Below are 13605 nucleotides of genomic sequence, written 5' to 3'. Positions count from 1 at the left end.
ATATGCTTCCGATTAAATATCCAGTTCCGGAATCTATTTCCGATACGAACAATATTTAATATTTCCGATTCCGGAATTAATTTTCGTTTCGAACAAATATTTAATATTTCCGTTTCCGGAATTATTTTCCGATTCCGGCAATATTTCCGATTCTGACAATATTTCCGTTTCCGGCAATATTTCCGATTCTGGTAATATTTCCATTTCCAATAATATTTTCCGATACGTACCATGTTTCCGTTTCCGGCAACATCTACGACTTGGATAATATTCATATTTCCGATACGATCCATATTTCCGTTTCCGGCAATATCATCGTTTCCGGAGTATTCATTTCTTGCCTGTGACGATCTTAGCTCCCACTGAAACCAAGATCCGTCGGTTCCGAATATTCATAGATGGAGTATTTAATGCCATTAAATACTTGATCCGTTTACGTACTATTTGTGTGACCCTACGGGTTCAGTCAAGAGTAAGCTGTGGATTAATATCATTAATTCCACTTGAACTGAAGCGGCCTCTAGCTAGGCATTCAGCTCACTTGATCTCACTGAATTATTAACTTGTTAATTAATACTGAACCGCATTTATTAGACTTAACATAGAATGCATACTTGGACCAAGGGCATTATTTCCTTCAGTCTCCCACTTGTCCTTAGGGACAAGTGTGCATTTCCTAATTCCTTTGTCGCTCGATGCTTGCTCTTGAACATAAGGTAAGAGTTGTCATCCTTATTATGTCCAGAGGTGTTCCTCGGTTTCAGAGTTCAACTGATCAAATAATCAGATAATCATAGCCTATGATTCATCCGAGCACGGCCATGCATTTCACAGTTTCTAGCTCTCCGAGTGGCCTTGTACAACTTTTAAGCATCTCATCCCGATTTATGGGAGGACAATCCCAATCTTGTGATCTTGAGATTAGACTTCGTTTGATAGGTGATTACCTGAGCGTTGCCTTTATAGCCTCCTTTTACGGTGCGACGGTTGGTCAACGTCAAAGCAACCAGTTCTCAAACAAGTAATCTCAAATCACTCAGGTATTGAGGATTTAGTGTCTAATAATTTAATGAAATTTACTTATGACAGACTTTCATCTCTTACAGTAAAGTTTCATAGGTCTTGTCCGATACTAGTCTTCCCAAAGTAAGTATCTATGCAAATGATTATGACATTGCCATGTCCACATAGTTCAAGAAACAGAACTACTAGTCATCTTGCATTCTAATCGTCTAACGTTTTCTATGCGTCCAATTTTATAGAAAACTCCGATTAGGGACCATTTTCAACCTTTGACATTCAAGTTCACTTGATAGACATTTCTTAGTCACAGGACTGGTCCTGACAGTCTATCTTGAATATATCGTCAAATTGAAGGGACTCATCATTTAATACTAAACCAAGATTAAAAGGAATATGAAAATACATTTCATATATGATAAATGTTCAACCCCATGTTTTATAACCATGGGCCTCAAACCCATCTTCTAAAACAATTCATGGATTTCAAAGCTATGCTTGATTTCCAGTGCTACAACGTGAGTGTTGCTTCTCACTTGTTGCATAGGTTTAGTTATCATGCTTTGCCAATCTTAATATCCTTTTCATCGAATGTTCTTCGAGATATGATGATAAGATCTTTTCGAGTTTGTTTATTATGTGATCTAGTCTTTCTTACTTCGATGGTGGTTTTACTCACTTTGCAATGAAGAACCATCAAGTTAGCAGACGTTTTTCTTGCTTCAAGAGTGGTTCTACGCATTTTTCAATGAAGAATCATCAAGCCAGCAGATAGGTGATCTACCCAAGTTCAGTGAAGAACTTTAAACAACCCTGTTTTATTGCTTCTTAGGCAATAATTACTTTTACTTCAACTTTATAGGTTGCTAGTGATGCTTTGTTTGGATTTACCTATCCAAGCAGTTCATAGATATGTGGAAGACTTTCCAGCTGTATCTTAGAACATAGAAATTAATATTTTAATTTCCCACGCAACAACTCATGGTCTCCAACCCATGTTGCCATTTCAAAACACGATGCTCTATAGCTCGTCCTTGTCAATGGTTAACTCCAAAGGGGTCTTGCTTGATCCTTTGCCAGTGTTTCTGCGTGTAGCATCAATATTTAGCATATCTTTATTTCCTTGAATCAAGAACTATTCCTATGTACCTTTTCAAGTACCATAAGTATTCTTGATCTCAATCTAGTTGATCTTCACTTAGATCAATAGAGATTGGTATATGTTCGTCATGGCTAAAGTCATACGATACGTTTTTGGCGATCCTCATATTATATCATACATGATAAATTCTTTTGCAGAATAATTCCCAATTGAATTCTATTCATGTAACTTTAGCTTATTCAATTTCAGCAGATACTGAATCCAGCTAAATTCTTTGACATATAATATAGGTTAAGAATCTCATTTAGACTCTTTGATGTTTAACTTAGTAAATGCTTATACATAGTTCAAACATCCTTTACTTAGATTTATTCACATGGGTCGAATATCTCCAATGGAGACTTTCGTGTTTGATTTAGTAAATGCCATTACTTAATCCAAAACAATATCATAAGATTTTTTGCAAATAGATCTTAATACCCAGTATGTACTAAGTTTCGCCATGGTCCATCATTGATGAATTATTTCAAATCTAAGTCATTAGCATTTGAATGTTATTTCACAATAGAGAGATATGTGTGTAATACACATAGGACCAATTAAGTTTTAAGTACTCCCACTAAACTTCTTATATATCTATAAGAATCATGTACATTTTATGAAACTAAAATACTTATTAGCTTCACTAAAATACATTTCTAATTCCCAATTGCTTGCTTAAATCTGTACTTAGATTTCATAAGCTAGCTTTCCTTTTCAAGCATTTATTTGGATCCACAAATCCTATGACATACCATGTACATAGTTTATTCCAACATTTGATTGAGGAATACGTTTTGTCATCCAATTGCCATATGTACCAATATGCAATCATTGCTTGAATTATAGACTTAAGCATTATGATTTTGCATGAGGTTTCAACACAATCCATGCCATGAATTTGCTTGTAACCTTTAGCAACTAATCTAGCTTTGTGTGTGAACACAATTCCATGTTTGATGGTTTTTTTTATCCTTAAAACAAACTTGCAACCAATAGGTGTGAAACTATTCTTGCAAATCAACAAAATTTCAATTTTGTCATCAAAACATTGAGTATGTTTTATGGCCTCTAACCATTTAAAACATTTGAGTCTATATATGGCCTCTAACCATTTTAGGGAATCTAGGTTTCGTCATAGCTTTCTTACAAGTCATAAACTCATTAATCTACATGATAATAGTTTGACTGCAAGTTGTAGGTTTCTTCACTATCGAATAGAAGAATCTCATAGTTTCATTGACCAGAACTCTATGTTTCCTTACTATCTAATAGAAGAATCTCATAGTTCCAGTGACTTGAACTCTATGCCTACTTGGGTATAGAACATCAAACAATAGAACATCAACAGGCACTTTGAGAGTCCTTTGAATATTCTATTCTCCTTGAAGCACTTGTAAAGTCTTCTAAGAGATGTCTATTCTTTAAAAGCTACTTCTAAAGTCCTTTCAGAATAAGTTCGGATTTTCTGAAGCACTTCGAAAAGCCTCCGGAATGTCCGTTTATGTTTGTTGTTCGCCTCGAAAACTTTCGAGGTCTATTTTCTCCCACTTGTCATTTTGGAAACGAATCTCCAAAAGGACATTATTTCGAGCAAACAAACATTATGTTCTCAAAAATTCGTGGTAGAAACAATACCCCTGTGTCTCATTTGAATAAATCACAATGAAACATATATCTAGACTTGGCCCTTAGTTTGTTGAATAACAAACACTAAGCTCCCACTGAGTTTAGCAACTCTTTAGATATATATAATTGAAAAGATATCCTGAAATTTCTTTTCAATAGCTTTGACGAATTTGGTTTAGTTTGGTGGTAGTTGAGCATTTTGTTTTAGAAATTATAGGAAAAGTCTTTATGATTATCATTGATCGAATCAAGTACTAATTGACTTCGATCATTCCAACGTAGATATGCCATATCTTATGGAGCTAGATTGTGAAATTACAACACACAATCATTGATGATCATATTTGGTCTCAAGTAATCATCAACATGATCTAACCTAGATCTTTATGATTTCTTGCCGAGTGGATTTTATACTTCTGAATCTTTGAACACGCCAAACAGATTCAACTTATATCACATTTGAGTAAATAAACCTATATTCACTCAAATCCATGTGAAATAATAAAGTCATAAAACCTTTCTTTAGCTTTGAACTCTATCGTCTAGGCGTTCTAACAATAGTTCATATTCTTTCAACAAGTAAGACTAGCTTGTCTTAAGTTGATCTAGAAATCAACCAACTTTCAAAAGTCCATCAAAATAGAGCTTATGAATGTTAACTTGTTGATATGGTCTAAGCAACAATGCCAAAGATTTAATGGAACTCAAATCAAGGGTTTGATTTGAACCTAGTAAAGTTCTTTAAAGAGTTGTTTGTTTTAATCAAGCATATTGACTCAACCAGTAATTGACCATTTCATTCAAATAAACAAACAAACAAGCATTGTTTTTGTTCTTCTGAATGTGAGTCTTTCTGTGTTTGAAGCAGAAATTTAGGTATGCTGATTATGGAACAAAATAGCCATTAAGTTCCAGCCTTTGAAAGGTCTTAAAACAAACTAGATGACCCTACAACTAATGTAGCATTGCCATGCTTCATTTCCCACTTGTAGGTCATTAGTGTATCCTAGCTTCCATTGTTTGAGTTATTACCGAAGTAAGAACCTCAAGCGGTATATGATACCAAGGAAGTTTGATTGCTAGGTCACTTCTCTTTAAACATAATTTATAGGTAGAAACGGAATCGTAAATTCCTTTCATTTGTTCCTCGTTTTCCTATTTCTTGTACCCTTTCTTATAGTCTTAAGAATTGAATTCTTTAGTGTTGACTTTTATACTTTGTTAGACATGTCCAATGTCACCAACAAGGTTCTTTACCATTTTAATTTATGTTGAATATTCTGTTTCAACTAGATGATCTTACCAGAAGCTTCTAAAGTTCTCTAAGTATCGATCTATTCGAATGTCTAGGGACTAGACTCATTCGAGAAATAAATGGACAAAGATATTAGGTTGTTAACCATTGGTAAGGCTGAGCGTTTAAACTCAATGCTTTATGATCTCAAAACTACATTGTATTTTGAATTCACAAGCACCAATTGGTTTGCCATTCGACTTTGATATTCGAAAACAACCATAAAAGTCGATATAAGAAACGTACATTTTAAATTGCTCACTTTCTCTCTTTTCCGTGAATCGTTCTTGGATTCACTACCAATCGAGGAAATTTACTGTTACCTTTCTAAAAGGATTTATTGCAGTGCAAGATATTTAATTATAAACAATAATTAAAACATACATTGAAGCATGCAAAGTCTAAACATTTATCATGAATAATAACTTGAAATTAAAGCAACCATGCAATTCAAACAAGTTATTAGCATTTTATTCGATTATATTGTTCCGGCAGGTGTGAATAAAATGATTCCAAGACCCTAAAACCATTGAAGAATTAAGCACAGTTTGTCGACTCAATTCTAAAACATTTTAGGTAAGCAAAAGCCTTTTGCTAATAGTCTAGAAACTATTCTTGGTTGATAGGTACGTCTAAGAACTTATTAGGTAAACCTATCGAATTTGCCACGACATAAAAGGACTCCTTACTTATATCGTTGAGTTTCACCAAAACTAACATGTACTCACAATTATTTGTGTACCTTGCCCCTTTAGGACCAATAAGTAACACCTCGCTGAGCGAAAACTATTACTAGATTGATGTAAAGGATATCCAAGCAAGTGTATATTTTGGCATGGCACCTTTTAACTCAATTTTTAAGTTTGGAACTTAAAGCTCTTACTATGTTGGTTAGATTTTAAGTGAACTAAAATCCTTAATCATGCAACATAATCAAGCTTTTGATCTCATGCATTTTAAGACATATTTAAAACAATAAATAACTTAAAACATGCATAAGATATTTGTGATCTAGTATGGCCCGACTTCATCTTGAAGCTTTGACTTCAAAGTCCGTCTTGAAAATCTCCGTGGGAGGCACCATTTTCTTCAAATAGGATAAGCTATAACTAATTACAACTATTTGATGGTACGCAGACCATATTTGAATTGAAAAATAACTTTGGTGCTTTAGACCAATTACATTCAAATTAATGGTACGCAGACCATATTTTCTATCCTATTTGGGCCATACTAGTCACTTCATAACCTGCAAAACAGTACATATACAATATATACCATTCACCCATTCATTATCATGAATGGCCCACATAGCTGGTTAGTAAAACACATTATGCATTACGTAAACATTTGCAGCAATTAATCAAGGGCACCAATAATCTACCAATTATTCAGTCCTTATTAATTCTAATCGAGTTGTTTTAACCTTAAGGATTTGTAGACCTAATCAAGAGTTTATGACTAAAAAGCGCTCCCACTCAAACCAATAAATTCATATGCTTTACTAATTTTAAACAAAAAATTGTATTTCTAGTCTAACCGGAAACATACAAATTTAATTAAAATTTAAAGCTCATATAAATTTATAATTGAATCCAAAAATTTAATTTAATTTCAGTCGCATTTAAATTAATTCATGATTTTAATTTTAGTAAAATAATTAGAATAAATTCCATTTATTATAATTATAATATTCAAAATTAAAATCCAAGAAATTAATTCAAATTATTAATTTTAAAATTAATTAAAATTACGTGAACTGAAATTTTCAAATTAAACATTCAAAACGATCTAATCGAAACGCAAACACCCTACGCGTTGCACGCCCATGGGCCGTACGCACACAGCCATTGCTGGCCATGTGCGCGCAGCCCATGCGCTCGTAGCATAGCTGCTGCTGTCCCAACGCAAGCCTCCGCACAGCGCCCCATCGCACGCGAGCTATCGCTCGCAGTGCGCGCGCGAGATCGCTCGCTGGGCGCGCTGGCTCGCTCGCTGGCGCGCGAGATCGCTCGCTGGCGCGCGAGATCGCTCGCTGGTGCGCGCGAGCCATCGCTCCCTGGCGCGCGAGATCGCTCGCTGCGCGCGCGCGAGCCATCGCTCGCTGGTGCGCGACATCGCTCGCTGGGCGGGCGACGTCGCGCGCTGTGCGCGCGAGTGATGCTGTTCGCAGCGCTCGTGGCACGCGAGCTTGCGCTCGCTGCGCGCACTTGTGCGAGGCAGCGCGCGTTGTGGCGCAGCTCGCTTGCTGCCCATACGCGACTGCCTTGGCTCGCCCCTCGCCCATGCCCATACGTTCATTGCTCGTGGCACACGACACAAGGCAGGGCTGCTGCCTTGCGCTCGTGCACTACGCCCTTGCTCATTGCATTCGTGCCGCACGGGCGACGAGCTCCCTTGCTCGTCGTCGCATGCCCGCATTATACAACACCCCTTAAGGGTAACACGAAGCGTCCATTGCTTCGTGCGTGCAAGTTATTTGAACGAATCGCATAAAAAAATTTAAAATTTATATTTAAAATTAATGACAAATTAATAAATATTATTAATTTCATAATTTTAGGGCGAAAAAATCGAAAATTTATTATCCAATTGATTTCCGATTGTTATGGATTCAAGTCTAGGTCATAAAAATTTAAAATTTATCATAAATTTACAATTTTTTATGGTGGTTTTTAATCATAGGTTTCTAATTAAATTACAATTAATTATGAAAATCAAATTAATTCTAAATTATTCTAATTTTCAACAAATTAATCATAATTACAAATTAGATTGCATAATTAACAAGACTAGGCATTCAAACTTGTTAAACATATGCAGTAGGTCAATCAAAAATTCAAGATTTATCAACAGGAATCGCAAATATTTAATTTAACATCTTAAATTTACGAAATTTTGCATCCGAAAAACTAAAACCTTCGAAAAGTCATAGTTAGGCTTCGAATTTGAGAATTCTGGGTTCGGCAGAAAAATACTATTTTTGTCAAAATTTTAGAATGCCTTTTACATGCGGAATTGACACAAAAATCACTCAATTCGGATGAGTAATGAAGAAACTGCCGAAAAACTGCGTACATATAATTAAATAAACGCAATTTGCAATTAATTAACAATTACGAAAATTAATCACCCCTCTTAATTCTTGCAAATTTGTAATATTTAACCATGTTCATGCAATTTAGATTATGAAAATAATAAGGGGCTCGTGATACCACTGTTAGGTTATGACACATATGACATTTACATAGATCATGCGGAAACAACCATTAACCTAGGAAGCATATTATTTACACATAATCATATAGCATAATTAGATGCATACTCTTTGTTGCGTGCCCTCCCTAGCTGCGCCCGAACCGAACAAGAACAAGTCTTTTAGGACTCCAAGTGTCGTCCCTCCGTAGATAGTCCACAGCACGTCCGGATCCGTCTTAAGATTGACCAACTAGAATCGCCCTTAAGGTACTAGAAAATTTCGGCACTTTTGAGCAAGATGTGTGTTTGATTTTCTCTCAAAAACTCACTTTTGAATACTTTGAAACTTGTGTATAAATTATGACCCCTAGGCCTTTATTTATAGAGTTATGGAAAAGGAATCGTAATCCTAGTAGGATGCGAATTAATTGGAATTAGAATCCTACATGAATTCTATTTAATTAATTTATCCAATTAGGAATAGACATTTAATCATACACTGATTCTTGCAGATTCAGGAATCACGCATGAGCACAAACTCACACACACACGGCAGCCACAAGGGCTGCCCATGCGCGTGCGAGCAGCAGCCCACGCAGCAAGGCCCACGTATCCGTGGCCCTTGGCGCGCGCTGGGCTTGCGTGCGTGCTTGCTGGGCGATGGCCTGGCTTCGTGCTGGGCCTTCGTCCGGCAGGCCTCGTCCGATGCTAATTCGTACGATATGCTTCCGATTAAATATCCAGTTCCGGAATCTATTTCCGATACGAACAATATTTAATATTTCCGATTCCGGAATTAATTTCCGTTTCGAACAAATATTTAATATTTCCGTTTCCGGAATTATTTTCCGATTCCGGCAATATTTCCGATTCTGACAATATTTCCGTTTCCGGCAATATTTCCGATTCTGGTAATATTTCCATTTCCAATAATATTTTCCGATACGTACCATGTTTCCGTTTCCGGCAACATCTACGACTTGGATAATATTCATATTTCCGATACGATCCATATTTCCGTTTCCGGCAATATCATCGTTTCCGGAGTATTCATTTCTTGCCTGTGACGATCTTAGCTCCCACTGAAACCAAGATCCGTCGGTTCCGAATATTCATAGATGGAGTATTTAATGCCATTAAATACTTGATCCGTTTACGTACTATTTGTGTGACCCTACGGGTTCAGTCAAGAGTAAGCTGTGGATTAATATCATTAATTCCACTTGAACTGAAGCGGCCTCTAGCTAGGCATTCAGCTCACTTGATCTCACTGAATTATTAACTTGTTAATTAATACTGAACCGCATTTATTAGACTTAACATAGAATGCATACTTGGACCAAGGGCATTATTTCCTTCAGTTAGTATGTATAGGATATTTATTTTAAACTAACAATTTAATAGAATCCATGCATCGCACGGGCTAAAATCTAGTATATATATAAAGGGGATTTTTTTTGGAGAGCATTTAGAGCGTCCACGTAGGATTTCCATGTCATCACATATAAAATATTTTAGGTTTATTAAAAGAAAATTAGAGTCTTGCCATGATTAAATTGGTAGATAATATGATAAAGATAGATTCCAACAAAAGTTTATCCTATTTCTCTTAACCCTTTTTGTATATATATACATCTAAACTTTACGTTCCTTTTTCAATTACGTAATTCTGCTTTACTTTTTTTTTTCCGGTTCAGTTGAATGATCGTATAATGGAGTATTTGCACAACGAACATTGAGGCGGGTTATTATGCCATTGGAGGTTGTTTTGACTGTCGATGCTATCGATCTGTTACAGAGCAAATTTGATGATTCATGGGTAGCTTAGATTTGAGAATGATATTGAAGTAGGGGAAGAGATTGTTTTGATGACAACTAAGGGCGAAGCTATTACTTTGGGGATTGCTGAGATGACGACTGCTGTTATGGCTACTTGTGATCATGGATAGTTGCCAAGATTAATGATCGGGATACTTATCGAAGAAAATGCATCCAGAAACAAGAAAATGCATGAAGAAACTTGGATAGTTAGATGTTATTATATGTATTTTTTTTATGCAAATTCATTGTAGTTATTGATAATAAATGGTGGTTGTATCTAAGCTATTAGCTATGTACTGATGTATACGGAGTATTATGCAACTCAAGGAGAAAAACCACGTAACTACTAAACTAAGTTGAGTTTATATAAATTGATAAATCAGTATTTTATTTATCTCAAACTCAGCTCTAATCTATTTATTTTTTATCTTAATTATTATTACTTTTTTAAGTGGTACAAACACCCTTTTAATGCATATTTGGTACAAACACCATTTTAATGCATATTTGGTACAATAGCGTTGTGTAAAGACGGAATCTGATAACTACATAGTTTACGATAAATAATGATGAATGAATTAAGCAATTTTAAAAACAAAGTAAATACGTTTAGGATGAAAAGATAAGATTGAATGAATATATAAAAGATATAATATGATAAATATCTTTTTTATTTTTTGCTAAAAGATAAAATCAGATATAAATTAAGTTGATGGAGTGAGAAAAGGATGAAGAATCAAATAATACAACATAACATAAATTAACCCTTATCCTGTATTATTTGAATTTGATATTTTATAAATACAAACCTTGTAATATTGGGATTCAAATCAGCCAATAAAAAAATTGGACTGCAATAATATATATAAAACATAAAAAAGACAATTAAATTAACCCGTACATTGCACGGGCTTAAAACTACTCCCTCCGTTTCTTTTTGTTTATTACGTTTGGACTTTTGCACGTTTATTAACGTATAATAAAGATTTTTTTTATTAAAAAAATAAACCAAAGTAAAACCTCAATCCACTAATCATTACAACAACCAATAAGATTGTTTTATTTATCAAAATGAACCAATAATGGAAAAAGCACAAAGATTGCTAACTTAACATACTTGGAAAATTGTAAAGAAATTTAATGAGTTGAAAAAATTGGACCAATTAAAATTAAAAGATGACACAAAAAATGATAGTATAATAAGTTTATAAAAGGAAAGATTCTCCCACGTAACAAACATTGTGAATCACCCTAAAAGAAATACGTAACAAACAAAAAGAAACGCATAGAGTAGTAAATTATATTTCAAATATACGCAGAAAGTTTAAAAGAAATATGCAAAAAATTATGAAATTCATAAAAAAAATTTTAAAAAAAAAACTAAGAAAAAAATTAATTTTTTTTTCCAGAAATATGCAAATAAATTAAATTTCAGAAATATGCTAAAAATAAAAAGAATTAAAGATAGGTAGAATTTATAAAGGTAAAACTGTTCTTTTACATAAAACTAGTTTTTAGCTCGTGCTATGCACCGTGAGAGGATGATAAACTGATCTATTTATTGAAAAAAATGATGAAATAGGATGTTATGAATGTAAATAATATTAATAAAAAACATATGGAGAGTCATGCAATTATTTTATTTTTTCCTTCAAAAAAAATTAAGATTTCAAGTCTAAATCAAATAAAGAAAAAAAATAGAAATTTAAAGAGTGGACACGTGGCAAGTAAAACATTGTATTTTAAAATATTAGTATAGATATGTGGTTGATTTTAGCGTATGCGGGCATCGTATGGTGATAGACCGATAGGTTATTTTTTTTTTTTTTTTTTTTTTGAAAGGTAAGGAGAATATACTTAGGAGCCTCTCCGCACGAGAGTCACTCCTGAGTAATCATTACACAAGATAGTAGCTAATCTCTGGCTATTAGTAGGATCTATATACATATTTCCAACAATTAGGTGACCGACATTCGCTATCCAATCTGCAGCCGAATTTGCTTCTCTGAAAATGTGCTTGATATCCCACGTGGTAAAGAGGGTGAGGAGGTGTTTGATATCAGAAATAATGTTACTGATCTTCCAAGGAGTAGACCACACCCCTTTAACTGCATTAATGATAAGAAGATTATCACCTTCGATAAGGAGATTATCGATCTGAAGACGCCTAGCTTCTTGTAGACCTTTGTGGAGAGCGATGGCTTCAGCCATGAAGGCTTGAGTTTGACCAAGATTAAAAGTACATGCTGAAATTGAAATTCCTTCATTATTACGGATGATGATTCCTGCTGCTGCTGAAGAAGATTTACTGGAGCCGTCGAAGTTGAGTTTGAAGGTGCCGAGTGGAGGGGGGTACCAGCGAACCATGATTGGAGGGGAAGGGAGAGGTGGAGGGGTGGAATTGAGGGTAGTGATAGGGGTGCCCGTAAGCTGGTGATAGTCAAGTTGGAGACGAGATTGCCATTCATGGTAAGCAGAGTTTGCCTTGTAGAAAACCCGGAATGGGTTGAAGGACGCATTGTTGAAGGTACAATCGTTTCTTTCCTTCCAAAGGGACCAAATTAGGAAGGTGAACTTACATAAAGCAGAGGGGTACTTCCTGAGAAGGGTTAGATTTTCAAGAAGGTCGTGGGAGGTGATAAAATAATCCAGCCAGTGTTTAGTTAATTGGAGATCCCACAAGAGTTTAGAGGAAGGGCATTGAATGAAAAGATGATTCATAGTTTCAGCATAAGTATCACAAAGTGGACAACCATCAAAAGGCAGGATATTACGTTTCTGGAGTGTACTTCGTACAGGAATGCTATTATGGCAAATTTGCCATATAAAAATAGCAATTTTAGGTGGGACGTCTAAGCTCCAGATCCAGTTATAGTTCCAAGTATGGGAAGAGAAAAGTAACCCATGAGCTATCCAAGTCGCGGATTTGACGGAAAACTCTCCCGTCGAAGTAGCTCCCCAAATTGGAGAATCCTCAAGGTCTCTAGTTGGAATAGGTAATCCCTTAATTTTCATAGCTAAGGCGGGAGGAACTATAGATTTTAATTTATCACTATCCCATTCGTGGTTAGGGAGGATGAAATCAGCAACACGTAGATTCGAATTAACTGTATTGATATTCAATTTTAAGTGACTAAGGAGATTATCCTGGATAACCCAGTTGTCAAGCCAGAAATTAATAGATTTGCCGTTCCCGAGTTTCCAACGAATACCTTTGCGCAGAATCTCTCTTTGGCAAAGGATATGACGCCAGATAGAGGAGTCTTTTGGTTTAGGAATATATTCAAAAAAGGTTGAGTTGGAGAGATATTTTTTCCTAATTAATGAGACCCAGAGGTTTTCTTCGTTCATTAAGATTTTCCAGCCAAGATTCGCAAGGAAGGCTTGGTTAAGAGGTCTTGTTTTCCTGAGCCCTAGACCCCCTAGACTTTTAGGTTGACAAATCTTGTTCCATGAGATAAGCGGGGTATGGTTAGAGGAAGCGGATTGTTTCCAGAAGAAG

The sequence above is a fragment of the Spinacia oleracea genome, chromosome 4 (genome assembly GCF_020520425.1).
Source record: "Spinacia oleracea cultivar Varoflay chromosome 4, BTI_SOV_V1, whole genome shotgun sequence".
Classification (NCBI taxonomy): Eukaryota; Viridiplantae; Streptophyta; class Magnoliopsida; order Caryophyllales; family Amaranthaceae; genus Spinacia; species Spinacia oleracea.
Note: the sequence above shows the minus strand (reverse complement) of the source record.